The following is a 12,605-nucleotide window of genomic DNA, read 5'->3' as shown; positions in this document are numbered from 1 at the left end:
ATAAATAAACTGGTGTTCTGTAAATACATTAACTAGTTACTTAGCTGATGAATCATCAATTGATTCAAATTTCAATCTATTAATTAAAAGACAGAAAAGAAAAAGTAGTGTTTTTATGGGGCCCAACAACCTAGTAATAATACACACATGTCATGGGCACAGATTCCCCCATCTTTGCTACCAAAATGACAAATGACCTTGTTATTCCATGAGGACATTTTGATCTTCTCCTTGTCCTGTTCAAGAGGAGTAAACTCAAGACAAAGATCACTTGACCAAAATGAATGGATCCATTAGGATTGTCTATACATTATAAGTAGTGAAGGATTTCCCTTTCAGTATTAGGCAACTATAAACATATGCTAGTCTATGGATGATAATCTAAGTAAAAAAGAAAAACACCCTTGTAGAGACAGCACCCTTATGCCATCGCCAACACAGCATGAGAGAAGCCTTTTCACCTCCTGACTGGATGACTTCATGGCTCATACTTTGAGTCCTGTCTTTCCCTCTCGAACTGTAACTTGGCTTCCAGAGAAAGTCCATAGAAGAAAGGGTATTCTCTTGGACCCAGTTGGCCTTTTCTTAATAATCACAGAAAGCAGACCACTTTGCAATAATTTTCTCCCTCATATCCATTTTCATTACGAATGGAAGAAATGTATTTATTCACACTCAACTATGTCCATGGCCTCTTTCTTTTTTGTCCACAGGAAACACAGGGAATCTTGCTGCAACCTATTCTTCCTATTATGGCTTAAAGCACTGAAGCCAGGCAGGTGCTGAGTTATCATCCCTTATCCGTGGCACCTGTATTATATTTACAGAAATTAATAAAACTTCTTAAATGGGATTTTTGAGAAATTGGTCCCTATTTGTTGGCATGTGATAAAAAATCATGCCTTTTAGTTTTCATTATAATTTATTTTTCATTATCTTTAAGTTTTTGTATAAAGGGGTTTCAATTCAATGTGTCAGTCAGCATCTTGATCAATATTACCCTTCCATTATTCTTCCCCATCTCTCTCCATTCCACCAAGCCCTCAATTTACCACATAGCATACGCATTTACCGCATAGCATGCACATACCACATGTGCATTGCATATTGTGACTGCATTGGCTTTTTAAAATAATACACTAATTTTTTTCTAAGACAAAGAAAATGAATAGCATAAACTTGGAATAAGTAGCAAGCTCAAATTTCTGTAAGACACATCACATTTTGGTGCCTAGAAGTAAAGAAGAGGCCAGTTCTTTCAAAGGACAGTGATGGGGGCTGGGAAGGTGGCTCAGTGGTAGAGTGCTTGCCTTGCATGCATGAGGCCCTGGGTTTGATTCCTCAGTACCACATAAGCAGGAAATACCAGAAGTGGTGCTGTAGCTCAAGTGGTAGAGCGCTATCCGTGAGCTGAAGAGCTGAGGGACAGTGCCTAGGCCCAGAGTTCAGGCCCCACAACTGACAGGACAAGACCAATGATTGGGTGGCTCCATTTCTCATGTGTCTTTTAGACCATATTTCTAGTCTCTAGCACATGTGTGTAGGATAACTTCACTGGCATAAAACTGTAGGCTAATGTTTGATCCTCAAGCCAGCTGCTATCTTGTTGATTCTGGAAAGGAACACATCATTCTTAGCCTTCAGGTTTTTGACTAAATGCAATTTAATTTAGAAATGCGGATTTCTTGTAACAACAACAACAAAGGGGAGGGGGAGCTAAATCATGCATGCCAGGAGAAACCAGAAGGGTAAATTAAAATCAGTGAGAAGCAATAAGGAAATGCTCAGGACATAGGGAGGAGAATTCAGCTGAAAGGGTGGGTATAACTTATAATTGATTACTTTATATCCCCTTCTTAGTTATAAAAGCCTCTGAGCACTTACCCCTGAAACCACAAATATGAGTGATTTAGTGCAGTAAGATAATGATGGCATTTCATTTTAGAAGTTGGTGATGACAGAAGTATATAGAAGTATAACTAAGAAGCCTGGTTGAATGAAAATTATTTTTTAAAGCGAAGATTATGTTTTTCATGCACAATGATAACAAATATATAACTATGTGAAATCAAGTCGATTTTTGAACTTATTAATTAATAAGGGAACCCCCGTATGCCAAAGCCAGGTAAAACGGAGACAGACACAAGGTCATTAGTAATGCTGAATTATTATTAGTTGAATAGGTGCAAAATTGGCTTCTTTCATACTAAGACAAGGAGCTAAGCTGATTCTCCACCAGAAATAATTCATTAAAGCTCAAAGGCCAGATCATCTGGAAGGGTATGTCGGAGATGTCCGGCACTCCCCGCAAGACAGTGAAAGCAGACCACGCTTCACACAGTAAACTCCCTCCTTGCTTTTATTGATATCATAGATCAGAACCCTTACTGGGTTATGGCCCTTTCCAAAAGCATGCGGTTACAGAAGGGAGGAAGGTTTGAAAGGATAGCAGATCTTGTCAATTGATTCACAGGTCCCTATATATAATAGTTGAACTCAGGAATGGTTTGAACTTACAGGGATTGGCCATGCAGTTGTCAGAGGCAACTTGGTATGTTTGGTAGCCAGGTATTTTATTTATTTTATTTTTTGGTCAACCCTGAGCTCTTGTTGCTCAAGGCTAGTGCTCCACCCACTTTGAGCCACAGCGCCACTTCCAGCCAGATATTTTATTTTTTTTTTGTTTTTTTTTTTATTGTAAAGATACTATACAGAGGGTTACAGTTACATGAGTGAGGTAATGAGTACACTTCCTCTTGAACATTGTTACCCCCTCCATTGTTTTCCCCCTACCATCCCCTCCCTCCCTACCTTCCCCGAGGTTCTTTTTTTTTTTTTTTTTTTTGATTGTGATTAAGTGATCACATAATTTCCGGAAATTCACAGTATTGTGGAATAATGATGCTCATTTAAAGTCCCAAGTTCATTCTAACTTTCCTGGAGCAAATTGTCTATCACAGTCTGTAATATATAACGGTGCTCACATGTTATATACCATATATGTGATCAGCAGCATGGGGATATTTAGTAGTGGTTCAACCAGATGAGTGGGAGTTCTTTGTTTCTTAAGTCCTGTTAGTTTTGTCATATCACCTAACATTTTGGATTTAGCATCCACTTATCAGGGAGACCATGTACCATTTGTCTCTTCGTTCTTGGCTTACATCGCTCAACATGATTCCTTCTAGCTCCATCCATTTCCCTGCAAATGCCATTATTTTGTCATTTCTAATGGCTGCATAATATTCCATTGTGTATAGATACCACAATTTTTGGATCCAGTCATCTGTGGTGGGGCATCTGGGTTGTTTCCATATCCTAGCTATTGTGAACAATGCTGCAATAAACATGGAGGTGCACGTGTCCTTGTATATTGGTTCCTGTTGTTCAGGGTAGATGCCTAGAAGTGCTATGACTGGGTCATAAGGGAGGTCAATCTTTAGCTTTCTGAGGACCCTCCAGACTGCTTTCCACCAGCAGTGTAATAGGGTTCATTTTTCTCCACATCCCCTCCAGCATTTGTCGTTCCAGCCAGATATTTTAAATGCACTTTCCACTTACAATGGCCTTCTGGGATGACCTCAACCATTACCAAGGATCATCTGTATAGGGATTGTAATAAATTGCAATACCTGCAACATCTCGCGCTCACTAGCTTGTAACCCCAGCTCCACAGACTTTTGATCCTCGGACTTACATCCAACTCAAGGTGCCTGTTCAGCCTATTGAGCTCGCTCGGTCTGAGACACTGGAGACTGTCTCAAATACTGTATCCATTAGTGTCCTGCAGCACTGTGCGGTGGCTTCCTTTCTCTTGTCCCCTGTCCCTGCCAATGGCAGGGCAGCGGTGGGGGGGGGAATAAGACCCAGTTCTCTCAATTGTTAATATTGACAACGGTTCAATCCTGGTAGAAATACATACAGATTTAAATGGGAAATGCATGCAAGAACATTTCTTGTTGGGTGATGATGGCTCACTCCTGTAATACTAGCTGCTTGGTAGGAGTGGGTGGGGGATGAGATCTGAGGATCATGGTCTGAGGATAGTATGAGCAGAAAAGTCCATGAACCTTGTATTTCCAATTAGCTGGAATAAGACAAAAGTGGAGGTGTGGCTCAAGTAGTAGAACACCAGTCAAGCAAGAGTGCAAGGCCCTGAGTTCAACAAAACTGGGACACACACACACACACACACACACACACCACACACACCACACACACACCACACACACACCACACACACACACACACACACACACACACACACACACACACACACACACACACACACCCCTTCTGTTTCTAACATGAGGGGCTGTGGAGGAATTCAAGATGCAGAGAAGCCACTGTGTCAACAAGGAAATGACCACTGGTATGATTTAGGAACTAGAAAACAATCTTAGTTGAATGCACTAGCAAGAGCACATTTTATTTGGTTATTTTCCCTTACAAGTCATGGGTAATTCTAGGCCTGATATCTCAGTAATTCCATCAGATGGAATTACTGTTTGGTTTGTGGTTTTGTTTTGCTTATTATTTTTCAAAAGAGAAGGTTCAAAAGAGCACCTGCTCTTCTCAACAAATATCCTCAATACCCAGTGACAGCCTGGAGATTACATGAGATGCTGGCCTATTTAGAAAGCACTGAAAACCCCGGTATTAAAATCATGCCGCTATGGAACTTCAAAGGCTTGGCTGGTTAAGATGAATGAAGAATGTCAGATCAAGATCAAGTTAGATCATTTCATTATGGTGGCCCATTATTTCAGTCAAGGGGGACATTCTTTCATTTTCTTCTTCATATTGCTGGGCTTCTTATCCACAGAAACCTGATTTATGCTATACATCAACCTTTTCAAACAAAAGGTAGACCGTTTATCACTGATTTAATTTTTCTTGTCTTTAAATACATATAATCTCAGGTAAGATCATAAAGCTAGGTTGGCTGTCTGCTGTTATTTTTTTTTCTTCCTTAATTTCCAGCGTTTATTTACATGGCTGCCAATGAATCTCTGTATCTTGAAATACATGTGGAAGGCAAATGGCAAATATGTAAAATCAAATATTATCTTGGCTTGCATTCTCGTAAATTCCTCTTCAGCCTTACTTACTACTCTAAATTACATGTAACTGTCAAGTATCATTGAGCTATTTATCTTTTAGTCTGGATTAGGGTTGACAAATTTCCTGCTGAGGAGCAGAAAGTAACTATTTTAGGCTTTGTGAAACATGATGTCTGTGGCAACTACACAAATTCACCATTTAGGCAGCTAGTCTTTATTGCAGTAAAGCTTTATGTGCAAAAAATAAGAGATGGCCAGGGAATTTTGCTTCTTAGATGTTCTTCATCTCCAAAAACATTCACAGTGATACTAGCTCAATTTATTTAACGCATGCACTATGTACTGTGCTACCTTGATGGTGCCAGGCATCTAAGCAACCGAATTCTGGATAGTTGGCATTAGAGCTCACACTTCTAGACTAGTTCCCTGACTAGACAAGTTCCCAAACCACCCGGCCGGCACAGCATCGGGCCTTCTAGTCTTCTGCAATTTGGATTCTGGAAGACATGCAATTTCATGTATTTTTATTTTAGGCTTAGAACAGGAATGATTATGAAGGTAGCAATGAATCAGCTGTGATAAAAATAAGTCCTGAAATGAAACTCAGCGCTTTAGATGGAAACTGTTTTCAATCACTCAGGCTGTGCTGACGAACATTGGAAAGCAAAAACGAAGAACCTTTGGCTTCCTAATGACTAGAAGAGCTCCTTGTGTTTCCCAGAGCCCTTTTCCTTTCCAAAACAACAGACAAGATTTACAAAGAACCCTTGGGACTCTGAGCTGGAAGTGTGTCGCAGAACACCTGGGAAACCCAGCGCCATCTGCTGGCCCACCAGGGAGGCCTCCCGATCGCCCAGGGAAGCAGGTACCCCTTGGGTGGCTCTCTTCCCTTTGTTCTTGCACCCTCAGATTACTTTCCTGCTAGACTTAGTCCTCAGCACGGTCCTCTAAACCCTGCCAGACCTCTTCGGCTCCCCTCTGGACTGCTCATGTAACCTTTCTTATTTCTTTAGTTTTACCCAACTGCCTGCACCAGCGAGCCATGGTTCCATCCAATATCAATTTTCTCCTCCTCCTCTCCCAGAAAGCTGCCTCTATGTAATATCCCCTCCTCCCTCCCCTACCTAGCTCTGATTTTCAGGTAAACTCAATTAACAGGAAGCCTCTGTCAGATGAGTGGATGGGGCTGGGGGGGGGGGATGTTGTTTACACTTCTCAGGGACTCAGCTTCTTCCCTGTAGAGGATCCCAGACCTAGTGACACCATGGCTCTTCCTTCTTTAAAGGACCCTGAATATATCACTGCTGGTCCCTGGTACCTTGTCTTACCTATGACCACCTCTAGAGGAGGTTTTGTTTAAACCTTCTGAATAGTTTTGCATCTTGCTATAATCCTGACGGACAGCTGTCCTGCCCTTCCACACTTCGCTCCCAACCTCTAGTCCACAATCCCCATTGGACATGCATGGAAGTCCCCTTTGTCAGCCACCACTACCCTCTGTGGACTCTTTCTTCTTCTACTGAAACTCAGTGCTCCCTGAGCTCCTTCTGACAGTCAGCTCAGAGGTGTGAACCGAGATAAGGACCTGAGAGGATCACATGGGTGAACTCGGGGATGGAGAGGATCTGTGTATTTTGACATTTCCTGGGGGACATGTGCACATTTGGAAGAGAACTCTCTTACCTTGTAACACATTCTCAAAGAACTTCCGACTCACTTGCTCAGAAATCATCTTAACTGAAGGTGAATAGAAAGATGCATGTTGGGACCAATTTCAGCATTTTCATTAGTGATGCATGATTCTTACACACTATTTGCACCCAGGCCATGAATTCTGGGACAATTCCACAATTATAATGAGAATCTACTCTGTTGTTGAGGGGGGGGGGAGAAGCAGGAATCCAGCATTCAGTAGACTGAATGCTGGGAACAAAATAAGCTGGTGGCAGAAACTGCCACTCATTAATCATAGCAGTAAGCTGTGGGAAGGTTGTGAGTCATGAGGCATCTTCATGCAATCACAAGCAACACTAGGCCAGGAGAGAATTTTCTGCAAAACAGCTTGCTCAGGTAAGACAAGACAGGGTAGGGGATAGAAGGGAATTTCTGTTTCCTGCAACTAGGCTCAATAAAGAAGCAGAAGGAGAAAATGATGAGCTAATCTATACATGTCCAATTTCCCCCTCGGCATTTACCAGTCTGATGTTACTCCACCCCTAAAGGAGAAGGGCAAGACAATTTCCCACCAACAAATGTGGCCAGTTTCTGCTCCTGCTTGCTCTAAGTTATATAAGAATTTAGGTTATGTCACTTAAGGCCTTTCAGTGACACTTCTGGGAATTCGAGCGCAGGTCTCCAGCTCAGGCTGGAGCGCCTTACAGGCTTCAGCTACTCTGTCTTGTGGCCTCTCTCTGAAAGTTCTACTCAACAGCCTGGACACGGAGGGCAGCCTGAGTGAGAGGAATAAAAATGCTAAGTGAAAAACTCTTTAACATTTATAAATAGCATCGATTCATGCCAAGTGGCACTATCAGGATACTTCAGGCCTCAAATAACAGAAAATCCAACCCAAATTGGAATGAACACCATGAAGCCTGCCTTGTTTACATAACTCAACACCTGATGCCAACAGATCAGGGGTGGCAGACAAGGGGGAAAGGATGACTCTTAGAATAGTTTCAAGGTGGAGATCAAGATGGGGTGCATGTCCTCTGTACTTTGTAGAACACTTGCGGACTTGGGAAATGTCCAGGACAATTGTCACAGGCACAGATTCCCCTTCTTTTTCCTGCACAAATCGTATTTTAGGCTGTTCTTTAGATACAGTCTTGAAAATCTGTTTTTTTTTCAATATGCATGTTGAATAAGAACCAAATGTACAGGACTTCCATATGCTTGGACCTGAACCACCTCTTCCAGCCCTTCTTCAAAATGAACTTGCAGGAACTCTATGGAATATAACCAAATGAAGATTATCTTCCAGGCAGTATGCCCAGGGGCATTTCTATTACCCTGGCAAAGATAATGCTGAAGACTAGCGCATGGTTGCAATGCTCATATCTTCTCACAGCCAGCTGAGACATAAAACCGATGAGAGGAAATCAGGTGGTCATCACAAGGAAGATAGGGCTGTCAAGTGTGACTCCTCTCTTTGTAACCAGGGTCTGTGCTACGCGGTGAAACGGGCTCTGTTTGTGATTTAATTGAAGCTTTGCAACAATTCTGTGAGCTAGTATTACTGAGCTTTTACATCTTTTCATACCTAAGGAGATGTTTACAAGATTCCATCTCAACAGAAAAAAAAAAGTCTGGGCTTGGGGATGTTCGCCTGTCATCCTAGCGATAATGGGGAGAGTAAATAGGAAGACAGTGGTCCAGGCTGGCTAGGATAAAAACAAAATGCTACTGTAGACACACGATCAGAGCAAAGAGGACTGAGGGGTGAGGGGTTGGGGGGAGACAGAGGTGGAAATGGTTTCAGAGTAGAAAAGCTGTCTAGCAAGCAAAAAGCCCTGAGTTCAAACTCTAGTATCGCCCAAAATAAAACAAAACAATGGATGTGATTCCATTCTGGTCAGAATTCATGGAAACAAATTTGGACTTTATATATCATCTTCCCTGTCAAGAAATAGACATCTCCTGTCCATTTAATTTTTGTGATCAAGTGGCGGACAACATGTGACCATGTCTATATTTCTTCCCTCGTGTCTGTTTTCTCACCTCTCAACGCCTTTCTTATCCGGTGTCCGACTCACATGCTTGTTCTCTGGAATGGGTCTCGGTGCTGCTGTGTGCAACCTAGCGCCGTTCAGTCCTGTTCCCAAAGATGAGTGTGGTTAGCAGTGGCCATCACGATTGGTGCTCTGCCAGGACTGTGTCTAACACAGCTTCACATACTTATCTCCCTCTCCCTTTCTACAGAACAAGATCTCAGCAGAGCCAGCACCTCATGTTTATTTAAAAGTGGGACTCTATGCACTGCCCCCTTTCAAAAACACATCTAAAGACCTCGGAGCTGTATCTCTTGTCAGTGAACTTGAACTTGGTCCTGTAGGATTAAGACCATAAGGGCCGGCATGAGCAGATCACTGCAGCAGACGCTGCTCCCACCGGACTCTGGATCTCACTGTAGGCAAAGCAAAAGGGAAAGATGGAAGTTTCATCACAAAGATGGACACAGACCACTTCAAAAGAAGTAAAGTTTTTGTTCGGGTTTTCCCCTGTGTTGTCTTCTTAGGCTGTAACTTAGAACAGAAATAAAACTTGGGAACTACGCACAGCAAACAGGGCCCCTCTTCTGCTTGCATTCCTCCTGTGTGTTCCCCGAACACCAGAGATCAGCTTGGATGGGAAGAAGCCGGGACCTGAGGGGTGACAGAGCCGCCTATGCTGAGAGGAAGGTGGAACTCAGAGGCTCAGGGGCCGCTGCATGCTGGAGCCTCACCACACCTGTCACTCTCTCTCAGCATACACGGACATCTCACTTCCTGCTTTCCAATGGAGACTTTGCATCAACTTGATCGGAAACCGTGCCAGCCCTGTATGGTGTTAAGTTATAAATATGAAGAGAAGGATCTGAGTAGCTGGAGAGGTGAAGGAGGGAAGGAAAGAACAGATACTCGTTGAGAGCACACAACACGAAGTCAGAAAGACAAGTTCAAACTCACACGTGACCACTCATTGGATGACATCATCTTGGGTTGCACCTGTAATGATGGTTGTGGGATGAAGGCTCCATGGCCTGAGCACCCAGACAAACATCAGCTGCAGTTGGATCTATTTGTTTCCCCACAGCACCTGCCCATGCAGTGGCACAGAGCAGGTACTGGCTATCTGCTGATTGGTTAATTATTTCTTGCAGATAAGCAGATGACCATTTGTTTGCCAATCAAGAAGCCAGTTCAGAGAGGAGCAGGTCATCTTTTTGTAGATGCCATGACTTTTATGTTAATAAAGAGTTAAGGCTTGTCATTTATAAACAGTCACAGATGACTGAATAAATAAGAGGGACGGGGTGGAACATGACAGAAAGCAGCCAATGCTTGTCAGTATTGACAACTTGATCTGGAGGCCGCCCAACAAAGCGAATGGACACCCAACCGGGTGCCCCAGCCTCGTGGAGGATACTGCTGTTTTCACTGCTTGAGGTCTGAGCTGGTGTATGGAGAGAAATGCAGGAAAATCCTGAGGTTTACATCAATCCCACACTCAATATCCAGTCAGTGGGTCTTAGGAACCAGCAGAATGCACTGAAAGGAGGCGCTCCATTTGGATGCGCAGGGCAGACCCCACCAGCCCCAGGGGAGCCAGGCACACGAAGACCAGAACACTCTGAGCACTGCCAATCGATGGCGCAATGTGCCTGGAGGAGGAACAGCGCTCAACTCCAGAGAATCTGTCATCTTCCAGCTCCTCAGGGGACCCAGGAAGCCCAGAAGTTTCTTAAAAATAACAGTGACATCAACTTTGAGGAGCTATGCAGCCAAGCAGGAGTGTGGTTACAGCAGTTTTCTTTTTGGAAAATGGGATACGCACGCGCGCGCGCACACACACGCACACACACACACACACACACACACACACACACACACACTTTTGGACTGTCTAGAGAGCTCTGAACCTAATATGAACATTGACTCACACTATTGGAACAGAATAGTCTGTTAGGCAAAGTAAGTCTCCTAAAGCATAATAGACAAACTAGCATATGAGAAGCTGCGCATCTGATAGGCTTCACCAATCAAATCACCTCTAGTTCTAGAGGATGACCCAAAGGAGCTAGGAAAGAGAGGGCAGAATTCCAAAGCTGAGAGAAACAAGTTTCCAAGCTGAGAGGAGGAAGTTTGTCGATGCTGGTGCAAACTCACATGGCAGCAAAGTCTGACCTGAATGAAGTGAGACCATGTTTTGTCTTTCCTTTCTCACCAATGTGATTGTTCAATGTTTGCTGCAGAACTCTTTTTATAGTTCTTTTATGATCTTTAAGTAGTTGTACAAAGGAGGTGCTGTTTAACAGAGCAGTTTATCAATATAATCCATCTTGAGCAGTGTCAGCATCATCAACATTCTCACCCCCTTCCACCCACCCCTTCCCTTGCTTTTTACATTTTGTGGTATATACATTGAATTCTTGCCTTCATTCTCCCCACATCCCTGCCCCCTTACATCCATCCACCCCTCTTCCCCACCTTGCATGTACCCCTTTCTTGGTGCTTACTTTGTTGGGCTTTGACCTAGTCTTTCTATTAAAAAAAAAGTTATACTATTTGAGCTCTCCATGGAGTCTATTATACTTCATTAATTCATTTGTAACCACTTTCATACCACCCAACAACATGTTTACTTATGAAATTATAGGCTCATTCTATCTGCTGCAAATGGAGGAAACCATGTTACCTTTGTTTATCTGCCTCACCCCAGTTAGAATGGCCATTATTAAGAGAACAAACACAACAAATGCTCTTAATAATTCACTGTTGGTGGGAATGTAATCTTGTTCAAAAACTCTGGAAAGCAGTATGGAGGCTCCTCAAAAAAAAAAAAAACTAAACACAGAGCTACTTTATGACCCAGAACTCATGGGCATTCATACAATAACTCACAAAGCTACAGTAAAGCCACCAGCACAACCATGTTCACTGTAGCATTATTCACCATAGCCAAGATATGGAATCAGCCTAGATGACCCTCAATGGATGAATGGATCAAGAAAATGTGGTATATAAACACAATAGAATTTTGCTGCAGAACTCTTACGGTGTTGAATCAACTAACCTGTTTCTAAACATAGGAAGCAGAGCCTCCTGGCTGTTAGGAAGGAAAAGCTGATTGTTCTCTGGATCTAAGCTACCTATCTGAAATGAACCACAACTTTGGGACCCTGGAACAGCATCCAGAAAAAAAGGGGGCTTTGGAAAGTATTCCGGAGAGGACAGCCTCCTGGACCCCATCATACTGAGCTCTAACAACTCTAAGGATGTGACACAAACTGAAAAGCTCCAGATGGATGAATTAGGAAAATGTTTAGATACTTTCTCTCATCTGTATAATGATATTTATATTTCATGCTGCTGTTATGAAGACTAACAGAGAGCAACTGGTGCATAACAACTCTCAAAGGCCTAGCTGCTCTACTAAAGCTGAGAGTCAGGAGAGCAGGGTGAGGGCTGAGGGCGTCAGCGGCAACATGTTCATTCCGAGCATTTGAGGAGGAATGTCAGTGGCTGGAAAACGCTGCCCGGACTAGCACAGTGAACAGCCAGGTGTGCCTGCCTTGAGCGGGCAGTCTATTCTGTTCCCAGAGGCTGTGCTTCAAACCTTGAAACATGGACAGAACCCTTCCTCTGTCTCCACCCTGACCTGGAAGACAGGGGAGGGTTTGTAACTCTGTAAACTATAATCACAAGAGTACTGACAGAAAAAGATGGTAGCATGGAAGACAGTAACAGATTGAGGAACTGTGGCAGGTGGGAGAGTGGCAATGCAGGGATGATGTCCTGGTGTCTGCCTATGGTGTTTACCACCAAAGATGGTGGCAGCAGG

At 43.2% G+C, this 12,605-nt stretch overlaps 1 protein-coding gene across 2 annotated transcripts in view; it reads right to left on the bottom strand.

The window, feature by feature from the left end:
• The window catches only part of Rcan2 (regulator of calcineurin 2), a 158,067-nt gene that overhangs the window by 87,149 nt on the left and 58,313 nt on the right, over window positions 1-12,605 (bottom strand). The window lies entirely within an intron of this gene.

This window comes from Dipodomys merriami, unplaced genomic scaffold (genome assembly GCF_024711535.1).
Source record: "Dipodomys merriami isolate MVZ:Mamm:240054 unplaced genomic scaffold, mDipMer1.0.p SCAF_16, whole genome shotgun sequence".
Taxonomy (NCBI): Eukaryota; Metazoa; Chordata; class Mammalia; order Rodentia; family Heteromyidae; genus Dipodomys; species Dipodomys merriami.
The sequence above is the reverse complement of the archived record's forward strand: the minus strand, read 5'-3'. Positions and strand labels throughout refer to the sequence as shown.